Source organism: Danio rerio, chromosome 14 (genome assembly GCF_052040795.2).
Source record: "Danio rerio strain M-AB ecotype USA chromosome 14, GRCz13ab, whole genome shotgun sequence".
Lineage (NCBI taxonomy): Eukaryota > Metazoa > Chordata > Actinopteri > Cypriniformes > Danionidae > Danio > Danio rerio.
In genome coordinates this window covers 41,607,763-41,634,433 of record NC_141034.1, presented here as the reverse complement: position 1 = coordinate 41,634,433, position 26,671 = coordinate 41,607,763, and the positions used below count along the sequence as shown (strand labels likewise).

Sequence of the window (26,671 nt, the reverse complement as noted above, 5' to 3'; positions counted from 1 at the left end):
TTGTAATAAAGGTTTTGTTCATGTTGATGAATGCATTATCATTAACTATTGGAACGTTGTTCTTAAATTTTACAGATTTTTATAAGACCTTACCAACACTGCTAAAAAATATGATAGGCACAAATGCACTCTATAGAGCCCCTGTTTACCAATCCCAATCAGTAACTGGTTGCATAGATACATACGTTCTCATTTAGGGCTCTATTTTAAGGCGCAGAGTCTAAGGCACATGACACAAAAGCATTTAAGGGTGTGTCTGAATCCCCTTTTGCTATTTTGAGGATGGAAAAAATGCACATTCTTTTAAAGAGTTATGGGTGTTTTTTTTTTTTGAGCACCTGCATCACACCAGTCAGATTCTCATCTCAGATTCCCTTTAAGAGTCAGTTGCGTTGCGGCCTGGTACATGGCTGACTTTTTAAGTGGAAAATCTGAATGCTTCACTAGCAAGAAAACAGTTAAACAGACCATCTGCAGCGTGAGGTTAAAGAATGGGTCCCCTTCATTTGGCCTCTTTACTTTAAGTTTACTCTTTACTTAGCTTACGTTTGTGGATGAGGAAACAGTGTTGTACGCACTTACTGTAGACATCCATTAGACTACATATTTAATTTTGCTTGCTATGCACGAAGATTTGTTTTAAAACTATTACTAAATTAAGTTTAACAAATAAATGAACAATAATAAAGAAGTGTGGTCAAAAAACTGAGTTATATCCAAACATGCGTTCTATTTTTATGCCCCATATAGTGATGCATACGTCTCCAAAACCTGACAGATGGAGAAATCTAAACTTGTTTTTATTAAAACTAATATAAATAAGCATGTAATAAATACTACTGCTAATAATAATAGTGATAACAATTACATTTTTTATTGTTTATTTGTTATTTTTTGTAACATTTTAATATTTTATTTTATTTCTTATTCATATGTAGATATAAATATATTTGTGTATTGCATTTTTGCATGTATTAAGCAATGTGTGTTTGGACAAGCACAGGTGCATAACTAGCACGCCCCTGTGTTGCACTTTAGACCAGCTTTCAGTTGTCAGTTGTTTATTTCTGTTCTATTGTTAGCAACGCGCCAACAATGCGCCTTAACACACCTCCTATTTATAACGGCACAACCATGAGTCCATAAATTGGCGCAAATGAATTTGCTTTTAAAACAACATTGTGCAAAACATAAAAATTAGGGTTGTGCTGGTCTAACAAATAGCAACAATTTATGCCAAACACGTCTTGCGTCTTATTGCACTGGTTGTATGATAGGGCCATTAGTGTGAAAACATTCATTCATACATTTTACTTCGGCTTAATCCCTTATTTATCAGGGGTCACCACAGAGGAATGAACCGCCCACTATTCTGGCATATGTTTTATGCAGCAGATGCCCTTCCAGCCGCAACCCAGTACTGGGAAACACCCACACACTCTCACATTCACCCACATTCATACACTATGATTAATATAATTTAACCAATTTACCAATAGCCCATGTCTTTGGACTGTGGAGGAAACCCACACAAACTAGAACAGAACATACACAACACTGGCCCAGCCGGCACTCAAAAAAAAAAACATGAAAAAAACCGCATTGAAAAAAACATGCACTTTTTCCAACAAGAATTAGGCAAGCTTTTACCAAGTTTCCCTTTTTCATCTAATTATCAAACCCTTTATAGCTGTCTTATAAAAAGAACATTTGCCTTCATTCCATGAACAGAACTATCAAAAGGACAGTAACCAACTCAATTGAATCTGCTAAATTTATAACTATTGACTCAAACTCCCAAAAGTAGCAAGGCCATGCTGTGTTTTTCCATTCATTGTGTCATTTCTCCTCGAACATTGCCACAGGCGATGATGACATGGTCCACCCTTGCTCACAGATGGGTAATTGTAAGTGAGGGAACTATAGAATGATGGGTAGAAATCAATAACACTAAAAGACTTGTTCAGGCGAGGGATGCGAGATGATACCACAATACCAAAAAAAAGTCCCTTTTCAAGAACGCTCTTGAGACATTCTTCTGCTTCAGCTCCTTCAGTGATGAGAAAGCGGGATGTCACTGACCTACAGTCCTCCAGCCTCCTCCAGAGGAGCACATTGTGTTTTATGCATTCGTCTCAGAGTGACAATATTTCCAGCGTAATATGAGACCATTAAACCAAAATGCTGCTTTTCATTTATTTATTTATTTTTTTTTAGCTTGGCCTCGCATGACATTACCATTTAAATGCAGTATCTTTTATAATTCCTGGCTCAAAGGGAAATGTTACGGTGTTGTTTGACATCCAGCACGGCATGCCGTTTACTCAACCATTGTACCTTTCTGATGCATATAGCTGAATGTCTGCTGCCCTTAGTAACATCCGCTTTCTTCGCAGGCACATTAGGATGGATGTGTTTGCGCTAATGGCCCGCTCTACACTTCGCCCCCACAATGTGGAGAAATGCATAAAAGCTACACCAATTCAACTTACATATTGATGCCAACTGTGGGCCACATGCTTTCCTTTTCATCCACCCCCTTCCATCAACTCTCTCTTCAATGATGAGTGTCATCCAGTTACACTGGCAATTAGGAAAGAAAAAAAAAAGGTACGTGCGCATTTGTTCTGAGTGAAATTTGATTAAACAGTGGTGGGATTAATGTACTGTTATTATATCACATTGTTGTGCTGCACAATGCATGTATATCAGGGTATATAAACATCACTGCCGAGGGGAGTTTGTGCTGGTGTTTTAAAGTTTTACATAAGCTGTGATTTTAAAGGGGAAATCTAATTAAAGGTGTAAATGATGAAGCAATGTAAACCGCATGCTCTTTTAGTTGCTTAGCACGCTTCACCAATACTAAAACCCCTTATTAAAAAAAAAAAAAAAAAAAAAGGATGAGCAAGTTGGTCCTTGATTTGCACATTTAACTGGATGATGCTTTTGGTTTAATTGTGAAACTGCGAGAGTGGCACCAGTGTGGTGATTTATAAAGCTTTCCGAAGTGTCTAATGGGACAACTGAACAGAGCATTTGCATACTGGATGAGGCACAGAATGGAAGAGGGAAAGAAAGAAACATAATAAAAAGGCGTCAACTGAAAAAGTGATATCTACAGTATATTATAGGCAGGGTACTACTGTTAGAGAAACATTGAAGATTTTTATTTGTCACATACACAATGGTATATGTAATATATGACACGTAAAATAATGTAAAATGTTGCAATGCTTCTATGTGATGTTATTCTTTAAAGGTTCAAGACGACCTGGAGTACTTTTTTGAGCTTTTAACATTTGTGTGTGTTGAGCATCAGCTAAGACAGCATTAGCACCTGTCAGCTTTAATTGTTAGGAAAACTGGATAATTTTGTGCTTTTGTTAGCTAATTTCATCTTCCAGGTTTAAAATTATTTTTGTGGCGGAATCAAAATCAGTGACGTAGCGTGAATCTGCTAGTGGACTGATGATGTGTCAGTTTCTCATTAACATTCATAGCTGAGTTTTGTTATCCTATGAGAACATCCTGCTTCTTAATTATTCATGAGAGCACGTGCTGCAGACCTGCCAAGCTGTGAGACCCAATGACTGGGTGGATCTCGTCTGCCCAAGCAGAATTTAGTCGCTCATAAAAAGGTCGTAACGTTATGTGTTTGTTTTCTTGATTCATAGGGTTTGTTGCATGTTTTCGCCGCATGCTATCAGGGCCGATATAGCAATGCTGTTGGCTTGCAGCAAGGATTTTTGTCAGGATAGCTGTTCAGGAATTGGAGAATGGCGGACTTTGTCTTTTATCAGTTGAGCTTGTTACCATTCAGACACATCGCCTATTCATGCTGCTATGTTCGCCTATTTTTAAAATCCTCTAGATTACCATCAGGGCTAATAGTTGAAATAGAATGCACTGCTCCACTGTCTGCATTCCTCCCTGGGGTTTCAGGAGGAAAACAGTCCACCTCATTTATAGTATTTACATGATTATCTTTATAATGATATAACACATAGTGGTTGTGTATATGAAATTATGAATGACATGTAGCAGGGCATTAAATTATTTATGTTTATGTATTTGCTTTTTAACTTTGTAAACTATAAAATCATGCATCTCCTCATGGTTTGTTTTTCATTTTGTGAGCCAACTGACAACATATGTTTGCTGCCTTTTCCCCCCCTATGAATTTCTTTTTTCTTTTTTCTTTTTTTAGTTTTATTTTATAACTACATGGTAAACTTGAATGGACAGAGGTGGGTTTCATGGCCCTTTAAACTAGTTACTGTATGCATTACATCTTGTTTTACAAAAACGTGTCTTCATGTGGGATTGGGTGAATTTGGAATCGTGGATGCATTTTGAAAAAAAAAATACCCATTAAAAAAAAAAAAAAACATTTTGAATAATAACACAGATTACTATAATTAATATAAGTATTTTTAGAGACATTTATCTTGAAAAAAAAAAAACTTAAAGACTCCCATTATACCAGTTTTTGACCTGGTACCAGTTTTTATCTTACCTCCTGAATCATACATTCATCTTCATGTAATATTTGTCTTCTTTTCTTTGTTTGTGTGTGTGTGTGTGTGTGTGTGTGTGTGTGTGTGTGTGTGTGTGTGTGTGTGTGTGTGTGTGTGTGTGTGTGTGTGTGTGTGCGCGTGTGCGCGTGTGCACGCGTGTGTGCGTGTGTGCGTGTGTGCGTGTGTGCGTGTGTGCGTGTGTGTGTGTGTTGTGTTTACTGAGTTGTAAAAACAGTCTATTTTATGTATTATTTGTTATTTTAGTAATGAAAAATACATTTGTGTCTGTCCCTATTCTAGTCAGCTCTGTTACATATTTATATATAAACACACGACAATCTTTAAAGCATGGATAGAAGAAGCATGTGACTTGTTTCATGACTACACTTCCACTGACGAGAAACTCTGGAAGGCTGTGATGTTTGCCAATATGGTATTTGTGCAAAATATATACAAATTGATACATTATTTCTCACTAATATTATCAGTATCTCTCATTCATTTTTTAAAATCAATAATATGATAATAATAAAAATAAATACAGTTCTGTTTTAGACATGACATGGTGTACCTGGTTTGAGGTTAGCATCTTGAGCTAAAACAGTCAAGATAATTCTAGTAGTGGAAATGTGTTTTTGTCAACTTTGTTGTTGATTTAATAGTTTAACAATACATAAAAAAAGAAGAAGAAAAAGTATGTAGCAAAATAAGATGTTGCCTTATTGGCATTGACATTGATAAGAAGTTGATCATATTTAAGCATTTTGAGTGGTGATCCAATGATTTAAACTAATTGTGCGAGTGATTTAGGGATTCAACTTGCATATAAACATTAACTATCAAAAAAAGTTTTTTATTTTATTTTATTTTTTTTACGTGAATTATGGATTTAGTTAGCTGTAAATTATACATTTGTTGATTACTGTATTAGGGCTGCACAATATATCATTTTAGCATCGATATACAGTAGCAATGTGTGCATCCGCAATAGTCACATCTCAAGATATGCAACGTTGAGTCTGGATTGTAAAAATATATAAAATATAAAAAAATTGTTTTTAATTTATATGGAAGTTGTATGATGTATGCAAAAAAAATATATATATATATTAGAATTTTGATTTTTTTTTAGTCTGAATATCTACATTTCAAAGCAAAAACAAGACCATTTTACTCAACTGGCAGATAATTTTGCTTGTTTTAAGGAAAAACTCTCAATTTTGCCTTCTTCTTCTTAAGGTGAAAACATTATTGTTATTTGATTTAAGAATTATTACATATTTGGACAAGAAACAAGACAAAGAAAAGCAATTTTTACATTGTGATCATTCAATTTCTGTATCTGAAAAATGTTAGACTGCCCAGAAGACCATCAAATAGAGCTATTCAAACCATCTGGTGTATTCATATTGCAATATTTCAGCCAATTCAAATGTTACCACTCAATTGAATGAGCAATATTAATGATCATCAGCTGATAGATATGGCCCAGTAGGTTGCCTTCTGTGCCTACTGGTATACTCAGAAGGCTGTTGTCATCCATCTACATAGTTAATCAGCTGTAGATCACATACGGCTGTGGCAGTTAACAAATTATTTATATTATTTATTCAATTTCCCATTCATGGTATTTTATTAACATCTATTCCTACCCCAACCCTACACTCAACAGTCACAGTAATGTAAAAACTGATCTGGATCTGGAGACTTCTTTATTAGTATAGCTAATTAACCATGTGGATAGATGATAACAGCCTTCTATGCCTATCAGTAGGTGCAGACGGCCCCTACTGACCCATATCTATCAGCTGATAACCCCTGATAACGGCCATTCAATCAAGTGATAACATTCAAAGCGGGTGAAAATGTATCGCAGATCAGGTTTTTCCAATATTGTGCAACCCTATACTGTATCATCCCACTTCAATGAACATGATTAGAAAATGCTCTAAATATACCCACAATTAATGTTTGTAATCTATTTATTTGGAATTACTACCTTGTCTTTCCTCTATGCATATCTACGGACACATTACCTGTTTTAAAACTGACTTTAAATAAATGTTTGCATCATTTGGCTCATCCTTATTCATCCTTGACCCATACACAGGCGAAACAGTCTTGTCAAACATTTACAGATTATGCGGATTTGCATGTGTTTCTTCAGCACAGATGGTCTTGAAACCTTAAATCAACTTGCGAAAGCCACACAGTATCAGAGTGACGTTCCTTTATCCTTTGCATTACTCTTGGCGAAATGAGAACTGTCATGTACTCAGGGCAATGTCATAAGTACTGAACCAAGGCACAGCTGACATGCCCATTATTGTTGTTGGCAAGGCGTATTCATATAAAGCCTTTAGTGTCTTTTTGCACCAGGGGTGAAAATTAATGAAAGCCTCACTTTGCGAATCAGGGCAGAAACAAATTTACACTTAGCAAAGTTCAATTTGTTGCACGACAAAAGGGGTTGCTGTGGTAAACCATTATCATAGATTATTATGCAGAATGTATCTTCCAGGGGTTTATGATCCATGCAAATGGAGGCATCAGCATATCCTTGCATATTTCTGCGCCTAATGTATGCCTACACATCTATGCGATAATAATGATTATAATGCAAAAATAAATAAATAAATAAAACTTTGCTACCATACATATTACCCTAGTGTTATTTAACCTGGGCTGAAAGATCAGTGTAAGAGAGAGTGTGTTTTTTTCAGGGTGTGTCTGTGTATGGATCTGTGAGAGACAGGTTACATCTACAACACTAATGCCAACACAATCTCACGGCAGTTCTTAACTAATTGATTTAGTGACTAATTTGTCTCAATGTGAACAATCTCATTTATATAATTCATAGTTTAGACAGCATGATTATTCAAAGTAGACGCTTGACAGATGTTTTCAAATTACAAAACTATCTGGGCTAGGGTTTCGTAGGATGAATCGGTGACAGGAGGTTTCACACTGCATGACGTTACAATAGGAGAATCGCCGACAACTTCGTCTAGGTCCACAAACTATGTTTCATAACCAAACGCACATGTAAAATGACATGAAAAAAAACATCTGTTCATGTATATTATCTTTTTATTATTATCTACATAATGAGAAAAAAGCTTTTAGTGGGGTGGAAAATGAACTTATTTTGCTAACCTGGATTTTGAAGAGAATTAACAATTTCATCTCCACCATTTTGTTTTTTGACTTTGATGTGGTATAGCCAGTGTTGGGCAGTAGCGTTGCGACAAGTAGTGTTGCTACAAGCTTAACCACATTTTTCAGTAGCGTGGGGGTATTGTCGCTACTTTCTAAATCAAATAGCTTTTCAGTAGCAATGCTATTTTATTAAGTAGCGCAGTAGCGACCACAAGCTACATTTTACGATCGTGGATCAATAAGTGATAGCACCGTCATTCACGGAGCTAAGGCTGGTGTCTAGCTGATGAAAGTAAATCCATATGATGGCGAGAATGAGGATTTCTTCTTCCTGTTTTATGGTGTTCGACAACAAAGTTTTTGGTGCATTAATGCCATCTCGAGTGAAACTTCATCATTCATTTATTTATTTTCTTGTTTATTTATCCGGTGTTGCCACAGCAGAATGAACCACCAACTTATCCAGCACATTTTTACGCAGCGGATGCCCCTCCAGCGGCAACCCATCTCTGTGAAACATCCACACACACACACACACTACGGACAGTTTAGCCTACCCAATTCACCTGTACCACACTGTGGAGGGAAACCGGAGCACCCGGAGGAAACCCACGCGAACGCAGGGAGAACATGCAAACTCCACACAGAAACACCAATTGAGCCGAGGTTCGAACCAGCGACCTTCTTGCTGTGAGGCGACAGCGCTACCTACTGCGTCTCCTATTCTGGTGAAACTTGCTTAATGGAAAGATGACTGAGGGAGAGGAGCTATTTCGGAAGCAGAATTCCTCGTGACCATACCTTGAGATTAGCCCCCCGTTTATTTTTTTCCCCAATTTCTGTTTAACGGAGAGATTTTCTTAACACATTACTAAACATAATAGTTTTAATTACTCCTTTCCAATCACTGATTTCTTTTATCTTTGCCATGATGACAGTAAATAATATTTTACTAGATATTATTTTCAAGACACTTCTATACAGCTTAAAATGACATGTAAAGGCATATCTGTTTTAATTAGGTTAACTATGCAAGTTAGTGTAATTAGGCAAGTTATTGTATGATGATGGTTTATTCTGTAGAGCACAGGTGTCAAACTCAGTTCCAAAAGGGCCGCAGCTCTGCACAGTTTAGTTCCAACCCTAATTAAACACACCTGATCATACTAATTGAGTCCTTCAGGCTTGTTTGAAACCTACAGGTAAGTGTGTTGGAGCAGGGTTGGAACTAAACTGTGCAGGGCTTCAGCCCTCCAGGAATCGAGTTTGACACCCCTGCTGTAGACTACCGAAAAAGTATATAGCTTAATGGGGCTAATAATTTTGTCCTTAAAATAATTTTGTCCTTTTTTAAAAAAAAAAAAAAAATGCTTTTATTCTAGCCGAAATAAAAATAAATAAGACTTTCTACAGAAGAAAACTAAATATTATGAGACAAACTGTAAAAATGTCCTTGCTCTGTTAAACATCATTTGGGAAATATCTCAAAAAGAAAATACAATTCAAAGGGGGCAATAATTCTGACTTCAACTGTATATACACACACACTATAATGCTTATTGCAAAATATTTCTCTTTACTTTAAATTACTATATTATTTTAAATGTTTTACAGCCTGTTTTATTGGATTTTTAGTTTTTGCTGTTATATACTATAATGTGTTTTTGTTTAATACAGCATATTATTTACAGTAAATAACTGAACTGAACTATTATGCCTCATATAATTCATTGACAGATTTGATTTATTGATTGACTTGGATTTAAGTTGCTTTCATTTAAAAGTTAAAATTGCAAAAAATAGAATACTACTTTTACAAGTAGCTTTTAGCTTAGCTTGCTACATTTCCCAGAGGGGAGCTGTTAGTGTAGTTATGCTCCTTTTTAAGTAGAGTAGCGAATAGCTTAGCTTACTTCGTTTTCCAAGTAGCTTGCCCAACACTGGGTATTGCTCAGATGACACATCAAACAGACACGGGTGCTCCTGACAAATTTACACGAGTTTTCTTCCATTTCTTGGGTCAAAAAGACCAAAAAGAAGCACTTTTTACTTTCCCTCCAACCTTCTGCAGGCCTGCAGATACTGATGAATGCTGCTCTCTTATTTGGTATGTTTCCATCCAAAAATACGAATGAACTTTATTCGCAAAACTTGATTATCCCATAAAAGACGTGCGAATAAAGCAGCGTTTCTATCCAAAGAGTCAAAGTGAACAAAATTGTCATACCTGATTAACTGGCACCAAATATCAACAGTAAAAACTGAAATTGCTGCAGTTTGTTTTTTAAGCACAATTTCAAAATTTATGCGCATCATGGCATTATCATCGACCGTTTTTTTTTATTTATTTTTTTTTATGTACATATGCAAAATGAACATAAAAATTGGTGGATGAAAACTTAGCTATATTGACTGTAGGTGATTGCCAATGTTATTTTTAGTCAGAGCACATTTCACATGGCATGATTTGAATCGCGGACAGGTCCAGATATTTAGCATGTCACATGTCTCGCGGGTCTTGGCGACTCATCTCCGATTCTCTCAGAACTTGTCTTTGATAGTTCATACTGTGTAATTGATACTCGCGTGAACCAGCACCGGTTTGCCTGTGATTTCAGGCATTTGTTGACGATTTCTCAAAACCTGTTGGCAAGTCAAAATCGAGGCTAAAATCATGCAGTCTGAACTCGGCATTAGCATGATTTGCTCATCTCTGATGACAGTTGGGTTTAAGGGTGGTGTTGGGTGCCACACCTCCTTTTTAAAATCATACATTTTTGTATGACTGAACTCAAATTTGTATGAATTAGCCACTAAACTAAAAAACATAAAATAGTTTTGTTTCCTTTTGAGTTCAGGCTGCTAATACAGAACTCTATGAAAACTATTCACACTATCCTTTTCAATTATGTTTTTCTGAAAAAAAGGTCATCCAGCGACCAAAAACAAATCTGTTCATGTACTGCCTAGTGGTAGTTATCCTGGGCTGAAGGATCTCAATGTTTATGATAAAGTATATTTTTTTCTACAAAGTATTTTTTTTTTGTCCTTTGATGAGAGGAAATAGAAAGCATGAAGACATTTACATTAATTTTTAATAAAGCTGTCAAAATGGACAGCATTCAAAGCATCTGCTTTACAGTGTTAGCTGAATTAGTCACATGCTTGTCACATGACTAAAATGCATCATCATTTTCAAAAGTCTTAACACTGCAACAGGAAAACCACATTTTTAAATGTATCCACTTTGCACAGTGTTTTTTAAAGTTTGCTAAAAATGCCATCTCAGTGTTGGAAAGCTAATACAGAAATAAAAATATGCAGTTTTAAAAAAGCAAAAATGTATTAGTGTGGACATAGCCAGTGAGAGAGAAAGAGAGAAAGAGAGAAAGAGAGAGAGAGAGAGAGAGAGAGAGAGAGAGAATGTGTGTATGTATGTGTTAAAAGATCAAGAGGTCAGCCTATAAAAATGAGAATGGGGTGCAAATGGTGGTCCAGAATTTGCCTGTGGTGATTTTTTTTTTTTATCACTCGCATAACAAATACTTGTGAACTTCCAGTGAACTGTCCACATCTCATAAATAAGTGTAAAGTTATGTGTAAAGAAACAGTAGGCAAGTTCTAGATCATTGCATGGTCTTTATTCAATTATCTCGGTTCATAAACAAGTAACCGCCATTGATAAGAATTTAAAAAATGTTACATAATAACCCAGTAGGAAAGGTTAAGTCACTTGGAGGACTTTGTAATTAGTTTAGTTTTTTTTTTTTTTTTTTTTTCTGAGCAAACGTGTTCTTTTACATCAGGAAGGTGGATATTATTCACAGTCTCTGTCTAAGTTACAGTACCATCTATTTTTGTATACTGTATCTACAGTATATATTTTAAAGGGTTGTTTTATACAGTAAACTGTATATAAATGTAATTGCTGTTTTGCACTAATTCTGGTGACTTTAGCAGATGACAGTTGAGTAACTAAAACTTATTTAATTAAAGCTTTAACATTAAATAAAAGGAAAAAAGTCAAACTGATATGAAATGAATTTATATTTGTGAAGTGAATAAATAGTCTGTTCTGCAGAAAGAAAAACTGTGTTGAATGTAACTGCATGTGTGTAATGCAAGTAATCATTGAATGATCTGTGATCAGTAAAATAAATAAATAAATAAATGTTTACCCTGTTTGTTCTGCCTGTCCATTAATGAAATAATAAGCCATGTTTAAAGGAGGTAAATAAATATATAGTGTAGTCAGTATATCTTTAATTCACGGGTCATAGGCAGGTGTGGAATTTTATACATGCAATACAAAACAATACAATACAATACAATGCAATAAAATGCAATACAATACAAGATGTGATAAATTTTCCTCTAATTTTTGAGTTGTGTTTGTTTGTAAAGTTAAATTCAATTTAATAGGTAATTGACTTAAATACTTTTTATAATGTAATATTCCATTTAATATTTGTAATATTTGTAACACTTGTTATCTTTGCACTTGTAAAACATCTCGTAAAAAATGTTATTATATTTTGTAATAATAATATATTTGATATTATTATTATTATTATTATTATTATTATTATTGTGTAGTTATTATTATTTTTTGAAGTCTTTATTATTGTTAATATTATTATTATTATTATCATCACATTATTATTATTATTATTAATATTATTATTATTATTATTATTATTGTGTAGTTATTTTATTATTTTTTTGAAGTCTTTATTATTGTTATTATTATTATTATTATTATTAATATTATTATTATTATTTTTGTGTAGTTGTTATTATTATTTTTATTATTCATTTTTTAATTTGTAGTCTTTATTATTGTTATCATCATCATCATCATCATCATCATCATCATCATGTGTAGTTGTTGTTTTTATAACTATTTTTTTCATTATTGTTGTTATTATTGTTATTATTGTTATTATTATTATTATTATTATTATTATTATTATTATTGTGTAGTTATTTTATTATTTTTTTGAAGTTTTTATTATTGTTATTATTATTATTATTATTATTATTATTATTATTATTATTATTATTATTATTATTATTATTATTATTATTATTGTGTAGTTGTTATTATTATTTTTATTATTCATTTTTTTATTTGTAGTCTTTATTATTGTTATCATCATCATCATCATCATGTGTAGTTGTTGTTTTTATAACTATTTTTTTCATTATTATTATTATTGTTATTATTGTTATTATTGTTATTATTATTATTATTATTATTATTATTATTATTATTGTGTATTTATTATTATTATTATTATTAATATTATTATTATTATTATTATTATTATTATTATTATTATTATTAATTTTTAAATTTTTAGTCTTTATTATTGTTATTATCATCATCATCATCATCATCATCATCATCATGTGTAGTAGTTGTTATAACTATTATTTTTTGTTTCTTTATTATTATTATTATTATTATTATTATTATTATTATTTATTATTATTATTATTATTATTATTATTATTATTGTTGTTGTTGTTGTTGTTGTTGTTGTTGTTGTTATTATTATTATTATTTTATTATTATTATTATTATTATTATTATTATTATTATTATTATTATTATTATTATAGAAAATGAATTAAATATTCACATTATTATCAATCTTTCTACCAGTAGACATACAGTAGACTATGATCTACCTGCTGCAAAAGTGTATTTGCAGAACAGAGGGTGGAGGCCAGAAAGTTTTTTTGTTTTTTTTTCTCTCTTCTTCTCTCTTCACGAGCACAGAAACATATCAGTCATTTAAATGAATGATCTCCCTCACGGTGCACAGACAGGCAGGACCCAGCGGGAGACCCTAATGTGCCTGATTGAAAATGAACAGAGCAGGAAGCGCGCTACAGTGCAGAATCATAATACAATTAGCCAGGGAAGATTGCCACATTAGTCTTCCTGCCGTCATAGAGCACAAAAAAAGAAGGCCCTTCTTTGTTTCTCTCACTCTTCCTGCATTATTGTGCACATACAACAGTCATTATTGCAGCTGGACGAGAGAGAGAGAGAAAAAAAGAAATGTTTAAATGGAAAGTTAAAGTGCACAGGTGTCATTGAGAAATACGCATGCATGGAAACATGGCTGCGTGCCTCCCAGTTATTTGTCATTTCAATATTTCTTTGTGCCTCAAAAAAAAATGTTTGTCTGGGAGCCAGTTTCATTATTAATGAGATCAAATTTGACTTGTGAAACACAACAAAGCGGTTGCAGGAGTCTTTGAGGAGTTGTGAATCTCACTTCGTCCTCTGAGACTGAGACATAAAAGATAGACCGCTGATAATCATTATTCAACCTGCTGGCACAAGCAATAAAATCTGTTTCTCTTTTTTTCATTTTTCCCACCCATTCATCCTTTCATTTTGTTCCTTTTTCACTATGAGATTTCAGCCCTTATCGGTTCAGGGGTTCTGGCTGCGAGCCAACTGTGGGAATGTTATTAACTCTGCTTTCGCTGTCTGGTTATCATGGAAAAAAATCTGAATTCTCTTTGTCATTGAGTGACACATGTTGAATTGTCCTAAGTGAAGGAAAAGATTACAAAAAAACGATGACAGTAGAGTACTTCAGGCTTTTGGCAATTTCTGGAGTCAGACGTTTGCAAGCAAGACACTTTAAAAATTATGCGTGAGGGGTTTATAGTACATATGGCAAGATGATTGGGCTGATTTGACTTTATTTTACATTAACACCTCAGAAATAAAGCAACAACAAAACATCTTTATGTAATGTTTAAAAATTTTACTTGAGTGTTTTAAGTTAGCAACTAGCAGGAGAAAAAGAACATTGTAAATTAGCATCCTCTTTGCACAAACCATGCACAACTCCTCTGCAGCTCCCTCTTTTGGTTTATATGAGAGTCTGGTGCTTGATAACTTTATTATTTGGGGCATGTAATACTAAGACTTTGAAGTCTGCTGCTGTTTGGGGATTTAACACTCCTGTTATTCACTTGGGACTGCATTTACAAAAAAAAAAAAAAAGAAAAAAAAAAAAGCTTTAGTAGCTAATACATATTTTGGAGTAAGTAATTTAATAGATCATGAACAACAATATTTACCTGTTGGTTTCAGTTTTTTTTTTATTATAAATTTATTTGTATATGGCTAAAATAAGCTGATAAGCTAATAATTGAGGCAATTCTTTTTGCTTTTTGTCTGTCACCTTTTTTACTTTTTCGTATCTTTTTAGAAAGAAACCGAAATGCTTCCACACATCCGATTTAAAACCCTCTTTATAGGTTCGATCATTTCCAGCTCTTTTTCTTCCCCGCTACTAGCAACACACTCCATGTCCGTATTACTGGATCTGTAGTGACAACAGACCGCAAAGAATGATGACCATTACTAGGCTGATGGGAATTGTAGTTCCCGCTACCTCCCGTTCGCTTCATTCGCCTAAGCAAACTGTTCTCAGAAATATAGTTTTATTGAGTCATGCACCTACGGTAAAATTGAAAAAAAATACTATTGCGTTATGACGGCATTTACAATATTGTTACATCCCAAAAAAAAAAAAAAAAAAATATATATATATATATATATATATATATATATATATATATATATATATATATATATATATATATATATATATATATATAATATATATAACATTTGCACTGGTGACACAACACAAAGTACCTAGCAACATTAGCTCTAAATGTAAATCTTAAAAAAAAAGTGCTATAATAATAAGAACACGAATAAGAATTATGCTATAAGTCTAAAATACAAGAGCCCACACTGTTGAAGTGAAAAACAAAAACTGAGAAAAGAAAAGCAATGACCTTCCAACTGGCTTTCCATTGTTAACATATTTCCAGAAGGAAAAGAAAAATAAGCATAATAGTTTAAGTGTCTGAAGCACACAGACAGCTACTAATGAAATTGCTTCAGATGAAAATACTGTAAGTAATGCCAGCTGCTGATTCTCGACCATATATTGTTATTCACTGTGCTTTAATTAGCTGGCTTGCTCACTGCACTCTAATTAGATAAATCTCAAGTGTTTCATTATTTTCACAGCCATATACATTTCATTCTTTCTTTTTTTTTTCCCACTCAAAACACATATGTCTGTGGTCTATGGTATTTACTCCAAATGACTATAGAGTGGACTTTTAAACCATCTTATGGTGGCTCTGTGCAGTAAAAAGGCCAGAACAAATCGTTACTAATATTGTAAGAAACGCTCCACTATTGCAAACACTTTGGAGGTTTGATTTAATTTCGTAAGACTTTAGCTAGAGACTAAAATGTGAAAATGTAATTATTTTTTTGGTTTCTTAGGTGCAGAAGATTTCAATTAAAAGTTGTCCTACCAAAAGGACAAATGACATTTGGTGTTTGTTTAGTCTAATTATACAGATATTTTGATATGACAAAATGTCATCCGGGATCTTCAGCATGACTAAAAGGCATACATTATGCTAGCTGTATTTCTATCTGTGCGTTTCTCTCAGAGAATGTATCCCAGGGCCACCACCATTTTCATTATAGATCATCATTAATATTCATGTTCTTAATTGACAAGGACATTGACATATTGATGTCCTCCAGCACTACATTCCGTCTGCAATGATACAAAACAATATCTAAAGTTCAGGGTCTTTTCAGTGTATATCAAAGCTCAACTGAATATAAACATTATGGTTTCACAGATGATAATAAGTTGGATTAAAAAAAAAAAAAAGTATATTAAATAAAGAATCCATTCGTTTTTCCATTTTAAGTTTTAGAGTATTTTTGCAGACTCTGTCAGTGAAGGTCAAAGAACAATGCAGCATCTTTTTCAGGAATCAATACAGGCATTCATCACAAGCCTTGACAACCTCTTGACTCAAAAAACAGCACCCTTTAAGATGGTACAGGCACAATGATGACATTACGCTGACACTCTGTAAGGCTTTTATGCAGTTACATATGAATTCTGTCTTATTTCAGAGATTTTTGGCGTACAGTATGTTTTGTGTTCACTTCTATAACAAAGAAGTTTTGTTCAGTTGACTTTACTAAATAGGTGTGGTGGTAGAACTCTGAAAGTGTACAGCATTTGTCCTGGGATTCTTTTCAGATTCAAATTTGAGCTTTAATGATGAGGTTTTTAATTTAGGAGAAAAAATAAATGAGATGAGTATCACTTGTCAATAACCTGGTTAACAGTAAGTTTTACTTCTGAGGTGATTTTGTGGCCCCTAAGATGTTTTGACATGCCCTGACATTTGTGCTTATTGCATGCTATTGACCAACATATATTATTTATTTTTATTTTTTTTTTGCATTCAGCACAAGCTCTGCTACAATAATATGTAAGAAATAATCATGTACATGCTTGCGTTTTTTTAGAAAACAAATATTATGTGTGGTTTCTGAAAGGACAAGATCTTGGATACAAGCAGCCGAAATGAGTTTCCTTTGAAGGTTGGCTGGGTGCACTCTTACGAATAGGGTGAGGAGTACTGACACGCGGGAGGAGCTCTTAGTAGAGCCGCTGCTCCTCCACATCGAGAGAAGTCAGCTGAGGTGGCTCGAGCATCTGTTTCGGATGCCTCCTGGACACCTATCTAGGAAGGTGTTCCAGGCATGTCCCACTGGGAGGAGCCCTCGGGGAAGACCCAGGACACTCTGGAGGGACTATGTCTGTCGGCTGGCCTGGGAACGCTTCGGGATCCCCCCGGAGGAGCTAAAGGAAGTGTCTGTGGAGAGTGAAGTCTGGGGTTGTCTCCTAAGACTGCTGCCCCCACGACCCGGCCCAGGAAACGCAGCAGAAAATAAATGAATGGATGGATGGGTGGATGGATGGATGGTAGGCAGGCAGGCAGGCTTTGGAGATAAAAATATAGCTGAAATAAGGTCCAAAAAACCACACTGAATGGGCCTGATATACATACATACATTTTACATGAAATACATTTTGCAAAGTCTGTTTTGGGTCACATCAGCTATATGCATGGGAGTGATAATGGTCATGAAAAATTCACACCTAGAGAGACGTAAGACACTCCCCCACTAGCTAATGTTCACCCATCAAGGGCATTTTAAAGCTAGGAAAAGCTAGCCCAAACTAAATGCTTGTTGTATTACATGTATTATGACCATGTAGCATGTATCTTTTTAAATTCATAGTTTTAATAGGAAGCTCTACAATTTTATATTTGTGCATATACATTAGATTAGTCAGTACTGGAGCCAAATCTGAAGCTTACGATGACGGTCCAATGCTATTGCACTAAAATTTTATATGTTATAAAAAAATAACATATACTGTAATGTCTGTAAATTAAATGTTTTCCATGTTTAGTGATTTGTTTGTTTATGCATGTGTCTGAATTACATTATGAAATTTTGATCTTTTCTTCAACAATGTTTGATCTTGAAAAGTTGACTTAACTTTGAAAAAGTGATTTTTTTTTACATCTTTAATAGTTTAAAGTGATATTTTGTCTGGTGTTGTAAAATATGATACAAAACTTGCAAATAAACTGCCAGTAATTGTTCTCTTTATTATATGTTTAATTATCTCTCTATATTATTTCTTATATTGTTTCAAACTACTGAAATACCAATAAAAGTTACCCTGTTCAACTTGCAGAGTTGTATTTTTAACATCAAACGTTGACAGAGCAGAGATAAAGAACACATAATGCAATTCTTGACTGTAAATAAACAGATAAAACATGTAAATCATAAAATACAGTACATGTTAATTAACAAATCTTTATTACAGTGTACTGCATATGAAAAAAAAAAAAAAAAAAAAAAAAAAGTAATTTATTTCATTTTCCCACCATGGGCGGCACGATGGCTCGGTGGTTAGCACTGTCATCCTCACAGCAAGAAGGTCACTGGTTTGAGTCCCAGCTGGGTCAGTTGGCATTTCTGTGTGGAGTTTTCATGTTCTCCCCGTGTTCGTGTGGGTTTCCTCTGGTCTGAATGTTCCCACTACATTTTAGGGTTGCCATAGCTGCCACTTTGGATCATAATTTCTAGATTTTTTATTTTCGAGTGTACCTAAATGTATTGCTTTGCAAAGTAAATGAGGCACATATCAGCTTTAAACACACTGTAATGTTTTTAAATGTTTTGTATGTTTAAGTCAGTTTCATAAAAGTAACTAGATAGTGTAAGAAAATGTGAGGAGTGAGTGTGTGTAGATTATGTTGTAGAACAAACAAAAAATTGTCAATGTTTAGCAAAAATGTATTTTATTAATTAATTTAATTGCTTAAGATAGTCAAGGGGAAAAAGGCAAATTGCAGTTTCTAACATAATTTGGGCTCCACACAAGACTGGGCAGTTTAGTCTTGAAACATGTACATTAAGGAATAATTGACCCTGGGTCATTGAATTAAAAAACAAAGCCATGTGACTCTAGTTTTGCATTTCAATTGAGATTTTGTTTCATTGATATGTGGCTTCATAGTTAAAGTTTATTTCATTAATGTAAGTTTTGTGGACACTTTTTTTCCTATTTATTTCATATTTTCATGGTTTTTTGCAATATTTATAAAGTAGTATGGGCAGTTTGGTGGTATCTGATATGCATGTAACCTCTATAAAACATGGATTGCTGTAGCAAAGTAATGCTTTATATCTGTATTTGAAATGCATGTTATATATCACATTGCCATAACTTTCCAGAAAAAAACAGCCGACTTTTCTCTGGTAGCGTACTTTTCTAATCACCATTCACCTGCCTTTTGTATCTGTTTAATGTTGTAGACTCTTCAGGCAATAAGTGTGTACTGAAACATGGCTATGGCGAAGCAAGGGAATACCACAGCAAATTTAAACAAGGATTTATTGTTCCACTGGAGTGCTGCTGTAATTACTTTTGGTTATTTGCTCACTCTCTGTTGGAGCCTTTCGGTTATTATTTGGATAACAATTTGCATAACCAAAATGTTTGTTTGTCCCTTTTCTTTCTGTTCTGTTTTGTTCTTCTCTTTTCACTATCTTTACACTTGCGTCAAATGTATGGCACAAACAACCTCTATAGCTGCCAGACCACAAGATTGATGGATTAAACTTTCAGATTATTCACAAAAAAAAAGGTCTGGAAGTCTTTTATATGAGAGGTTCGACTGAGACTTGATTCAGTTCCAGCATTACTGACAAATTTGTTCAATCTTATATTCATTGTCTTGTTTTGTTATGGATAATGGCCATCATTTGAAAGACCACATGGGGAGACTGGCAGCTCTTAATCAACAATGTGCAATGCATTGATGGTGAGGTATTGTCCGCGGACTGTACTCATCAAACTTGCATCTGATGATCAAATGCTGCCCTTTCCACCTGCCTTGGGGATTTTTCACCATTAATTTGCTTGCTATTTACATTCAGCTGAGAGGAAGCACTGGCTCAATAATGCATCATCAGAGTTTTAAACCTTTAAAAGTGATTTCTATCATTGCAGGGTTCAGCCAAGGGAAGCTATTATCTATGTACTCACCCTTTTTTTAGCACAATATAGTCAGATTAAAATAGCCTTGGAAATGTATTGTGCTTTCATTTTTTTTTTCTCTCTTTCAGAAGCCTTTTATACACATTTTTTTTTTTTGCTTGCCTAAGAACCAGACCTTCAATCTTGAAAACAGATGTTCATTAAAAAAAAAATAATGTGAGAACATGTTTTACACTGTTTATTATTTACTTTAAAATCGCTTATGTAATTTAGATACGTGATGATATGAAAGAACAATCGTGGTAGATTATTATTAAACATGCTGTGTCCGTTCCGGTTAAATATGTACAGTTTTATGTAAAAGTTTGGCCACCCCTGATCATTTTTATAATTGCAATACATAGTCTGCTGGCTGTTCAAATCAGCAGTTTAATTTGGATATATTTTATACCCTCGGGAAAAGCAACATTTCAGTTCTGACATAACATTTATTTAATCAACCAATGCAATGCAATTAAGTCATAACAAAAACAGACAGATGCAAACATTTGGACACCCCAACAGTATTATGACATCAGTCATTTGTACAGCCAAGTTTTGCTGAAATAGCGGTGTGTAGATGCTTTTTATAGTCAATAAGTCCATGAATTCTTGCTAAAGGCATTTTGGACCATTCTTTCTCGCAACATTTTCCAGTTCAGTTAGGTTTGATGGGTGCTGAACATTAACGGCCCTTTTCAAATCAATTCATAGATTTTTGATAATGTCTGAGGACTGGGATGACTATTCTATCTTGTCTGAGCATTAATTGCTTGGTAGATCTGGAACTGTGCTTTGGGTGATTGTCCTGCTCAAATATCCAACCCTGGCATAACTTCTGCCTCTTAACTTCATAAGAATCTGCAGCTACTGGATGAAATCTATGTATCCTTCCACTCTGACAAGATTTGACAAGATCTGACAAGAACCTGTGCTTGCCACACATCAGCAAAGCATGATAGACCCTCTACTATATTTTACAGTGGGGACCATGTTTTTCTTCTGGAATTCTGTGTTCTTTTTCCGCCATGCAAAGCACCTATGGTCATGGCATCTGTCCACAGTACATTTTTCCAAAATGATTCAGGCTTGTCCAGATGAACCTTTGCATATCTCAAATGACTCTTCCTGTTGGCATAATGCAGAAAATTCTTCTTCTGCATCACCCTCCATTGAGCGGTTCTTTGTGAAGAGTTTGCTGGATTGTGACATGATCTACTTTGACAATATTAGCAGCAACATATTACTAGAGCTCTTTGGAGGTGGTCTGTGGTTTGTCTCTGACCATTCTAACCATTCTTTGCCTTTCAGATATTTTTCTTGGTCTAGCACATATTTCCTTTACAAGAACTGTTCCTGGGGCATTCCATTTTCTTACTATATTTCTGAGATGGAGACTTTAAACCTTTGTGATAACTTTTTGCATCCTTCTCCTAACGTATGTTTCCCCTCAGAACTGCATTAAGAGGCTGCACTCCCAAATAGTCTTGCATTCTTGGCATTTAGTCTTCAGGGTTATTTGAAAATGATATATAGTGAATATTGTACCTCAACGGTAACACTTTCTATGAAGCCAGTCTGATTTTTGCAAAGAAAAAGCCCTATGGCTTATAAATACTTAATGTGGGACATAATGCAGTTAATTGCCTTTGTAAATGCCTCATTGATGGCTTTAAGTAATGCGTATTGATAACACTATTATAATAAGTATTATTGTGAAGACATATCTGTCATTATAATACAGTGTAATGTTTGTTGTTTCTTTATAGATGCATTTGTAGAATGATTATAAATAATTATGAACAGTGTTTTCAAAGCATCTATTTGAAAACAGTTCCCCAATTTATAATGAGATCTCAGACTTGACTTAAACGCATTAAGTCGATTTATAAAAATCACTTTAACATCTTAAACCTTACCTGAAAAGATTTAAGTTCCCCACATTTCATCCTCACAGGTGAGGAATGTATTGCCTGCCAAAACAAAGTGCTTCAGAAATGAAACTTCAGCAAATCGCAAGAGTAATGACACACAAAGAACATACAACACGTACGAGATCAGCTCATTTTCCAAGACCTATTCCCTCTTTTTGTTCTTTGACAAATTTCCGAAAAAAAAACATATTCCTGTTTCTTTCCTTTTGAAATGATCCTGAGAATCTGCTGCTGTGTACAACTTTGCAACAAGAGCCTTAGCAAACCTTTTCGACGAACCCACTTGTTATGATGCCAGACAGAATCTTAACAAGCTATTGGGCTGCCAAAAATCTGAAAGCAGACAAAGAAAAAAAAAAAAACATATATACAATACAACACTGACATACTGCAACACACAAACTGAACAAGTCAGAATTCAATTTTTAGATGCATATTCAGGCCCATTCTGTTGTTAAAGAGTGAGTAAGCAGATGAAACAGCAGGAAGTAAGAGGGGAAGCAGCTTGTAAGCGTGATTGTAAGCGCCTTTCTTCGGATATTTGCCAAGCTTAGATCAGAATGTTGGCTGGAGTTTTGCACCTTAACAGGTTCTATGGGAAGGAATGAATTAAAGGTGAGAGATCATAACTGTGAACTCGGCTTTCATCACTGTAAACAGATTCTAAAGAAACAAACATCTCCTGCAGTAGATACACTGAAGTACAGAAATCAAATAAACACAAATGGAAGAAAAATATTGGGTAAATATTTATTAATGCCTCATGAATTGTTTAATGACTGTTTTTATTAACTAAACGAGCTATTTATTTATCATAATTAGTATTCATATATATATATATATATATATATATATATATATATATATATATATATATATATATATATATATATATATATATATATATATATATTAGGATATTTCTATGTAAGATGTCATGGTGGCACAGTGGGTAAAACAATTGCCTCACAGCAAGAAGATTGCTGGTCTGAGCCCTGGCTGGGTCAGTTGGCATTTCTGTGTTCACGTGGGTTTCCTCCGGGTGCTCAGGTTTCCCCCAGAGCCCAAAGACAAGTATTGATCAATTGAAAAAGTTAAAGTGGCTGTAGTGTATGTGTGTGAATGCAAGAGTGTATGGGTGTTTCCCAGTGTTGGGTTGTGGCTGGAAGGGAATCCACTGTGTAAAACGTGCTGGATAAGTTAACGGTTCATTCCGCTGGGGCGACCCCAGATTAGTAAAGGGGTTGAGCCGAAAAGAAAATGAATGAATGAATTTCTTTGTAAATGGAGATGAGATCGAATCATCCCTAACTTCAATACAAATTGTTTCTACATCCTATATAAGAGAAAGGGTTTAAAATATAGAGCACAAAACCATTTTTTTACATGTTTTTTTATTTTTATTTTTTATTGAGATTGAAATGAAAGGGCATCCACTGCATAAAACATAATCAGCTGTGGCAACCAAGGGACAGTGGGCTAAAAATCTATGGCTTTCTGGGTGCACATAATTAATGCAGGCCCACTGATGAGTATCACAAAAAAGCGTTTGGTTTATTGTGCTTGAAAATAACTTATGACCTAAAAAAAAAAAATTCATTACAAGCAAGCAGTTTTAACTTTTATTTGACCATAGCATTTATTGAACCATGTTTCAATGAGAACATGTTTCATGTTTCAACCATGTTTTTCATAACCATGTTATGAGATCAGACGATCGTGGCTGCTGTAACTATTCCAGTTGCTTTATATTTTAGTATTTATCCTCAGGAAATCACTGGAGGCAATGATATTATGTTATCATAACAATATAATGTCGCAATAAGATCGTAACTGTACTGTGCATTTACACCGTGGCCATATTCATCTATGTAAACACAAGAAAATAACATTAGCGTCATTCTCAGCCACTAGACTTTTCTTACAGGGTATTCAAGTGACATTGTGTAACAGAATGTTGCAGGACTGCTGTACAGGAGTTATTATTAGGGATTATAGATTTAGCGGCCTTTTGTTTAGCATTTTTTAAACCATAAAGGTAAAACACAAAATCGGTTATGTATTTCAGGGATTCCCAAACTTTTCAGTCCATGACCCCCAAAATAACAATGCCAGTGACTCGCGACCCCCAATATCTTCTGAGGTGGTTATAAATCCAGAAATCTTGCATGCAATGGCGCGCACACCAATAGACCCAGGTCTATTCTTGGTTGAATTTTTTGTAATGTATATCAGTGCTGTAAATAGGCTAGAAAGTTTAACCTGGTGTTATAAAATTAATCTGCTGCATCTGATGCTATTGCTGTGTCTTTAATGTAATGTAATTACCCCAGGGGTTGCAATCCAATAGAACTAGGAACTATAAGCTATAAAGTAACTTTAAACAGTAGTACATAGTAACTATATAAACAACTATTTTTTTTTTTCTTTTTTTAGTAGGTTATGAATAAAATAAGGTAATTCTTATGGTTTATTAAAAATAAATAGATTTTTGGAAATCACCAGGCGACCCCCCCCCCCCCCCCCCCCCCCCCCTTCAATGTCCCGCGACCCCTCGGGGGGTCCCGACCCCCACTTTAAGAACCACTGATGTATTTAATAGAACATATGCCTGTTTATTGTAAAAATTCATAATAATGACAACAAATACTAATTTGTGCATCTCCTTACTTTTGTGTGCAGCCATGCTGTTGTTGTGGATGGTGTATTCTGGGAAATTTTTTATACCCCTTGCTTTCAAGTGTGGTCCTAAAAAATCTCAGCTTCAAGGGATGTCTAGCCCTTCCCCTTAGCTCTACGCGTTCAAGCTAAAGAGAATTGGGACACCCCTGCCCCTTTTACATAAAGACAGAAAATGAGGGGTAAGCGGAAGAGCTAAGATGTAGAACTGGGATTGGGCCTAAATCTAAAAGCTGAGCATACCATATTTACAAGTATGTTTTTTTTATTTATTTATTTTTATTTATTTATTTATTTATTTTTTTGAGAAAAATGATGGTAGAGTCATTTGGAGATGGAAAGTTTCCACTGAGTCCTGTAGCTTTTGTTAGGTCTTACAGGCGTTACTATTATTTTGAAGTTAATAAAAAAGGCATTGGTGCAATAACTGATAAATCTACTGTTCTGGTATGCTGCAGAAACACAGTAAACGTCAAGTCACAATATGAGAAGTCATACTAATGCTAATCTGGTGGAAAAACAACACTCCTCATTTCATTCACTCATTGTGGCCAGCCATGACCTCGGTCACGCGTGTGAGACATGTTATCCATTTAATTTCTCATTACATTTCCAGAAGCTGCTTTTATCATAAATCTCTTCTTACAGCAGTAAAATATGCTGCTTATAACACTTCTTAAAGCCACCATATTCCTGCTTAACTCTTCTTTGCTGGCCCTGAGCAGCTTGGAGCTCAATACACTAAGCCTGTATTGTAAAGGTTTACACCAGACGTGTGGATCCAGATGCTGTAAGTTAGAAAACAGATTGCTTTTCTGGGAGACATAAAGATAGGTGGGCTGAGACTTGTCTATAGACCCCCTCCCCATCCTTTCCCGCAATACAATTTTGAAATATAGCAGATGTATTACTTTATAAACAATATCTAAGTCCTTTTCATTGGATTACATCAATCACTGAGGCAATTGCTGAATGAACATGGCGAGGAAAACAATACTATGGCGTTCCTTAATCCAACTACATTGATTTGTTGGACAGGTACAGCATACAGCATTTCTTTTTTTTTTCTTCTTCTCCTTCTCTTATTGAATCTGCTGATATCAACAATGACATGTAACCAACAAAACCAGCCAAATGTTTATGTGAAGTTTCAGCTCAAAATACCCCACAGGTACATGTTTTATAACTCTTTGAAACAGCCCATTTTAGACTTTGATTTAAATTGTCCCATTTTGGTGACTGTCGCTTTAAATTCAAATTAGATTGTGTCTTTTCAAAAGAGGGTGGAGCTATAAAGGCCTGTGCATCAGCATAGTGGCAAATTCAAAACAGGACTGATGTTATCTCTGTGAAAAACTGAAAATGTCAAAAGACATGGCTCAGATAAAGGTTGTCTATGAAGACTATGGTGTTCATTTGGTCATCCTTAAACTTATTTTCCTTGACATTACCTGCTGGTGTGACATTAAAACTGTAATGTTGGTCACCTGCTTTCCACTCAGGGCTTTCTATTCTAAAGGCAGAGATTCACCTCTCATGACATGTACAAAGGGGGATTGACAATCAAATGTGTTTCTGCACTTTATCAAGTGTGATTTAAATTTCTTAATGTAAACAATATACCCACAATAAACCAAGATACTGTCTTGAAAGCCATATTTATTACAGAAATAAAACACAGGCATGTTAATTCCATTTAAATTTCAAAACAATCAATGCCAATAAAGAAAAAAAAATATTGCCATTTTGGATCCTATTTGGACTGCAAAAAAATGCCAAAATACAGGCATTGCAAAAATGGAAACTGAAAATAAATAAATAAATAAAAATAAATAAATAAAAATAATAATAATAAAGTATTGGATACAAAGAATTGCAC

General features: G+C 34.4%; 1 long non-coding RNA gene across 4 annotated transcripts in view; it reads left to right on the top strand.

Moving 5' to 3' along the window:
• Positions 1 to 26,671, top strand: part of LOC137487534 (uncharacterized) — a 298,360-nt gene that overhangs the window by 56,018 nt on the left and 215,671 nt on the right. For 3 of the 4 annotated variants that reach the window (XR_015507807.1, XR_015507808.1, XR_015507809.1), the window contains exon 3: positions 2,397 to 2,610. This is a non-coding gene — a long non-coding RNA (uncharacterized LOC137487534). Of the gene's footprint in view, positions 1 to 2,396; positions 2,611 to 17,109; positions 17,907 to 26,671 lie in introns of those variants that run through there. The other variant, XR_015507806.1, reaches the window with a different exon arrangement.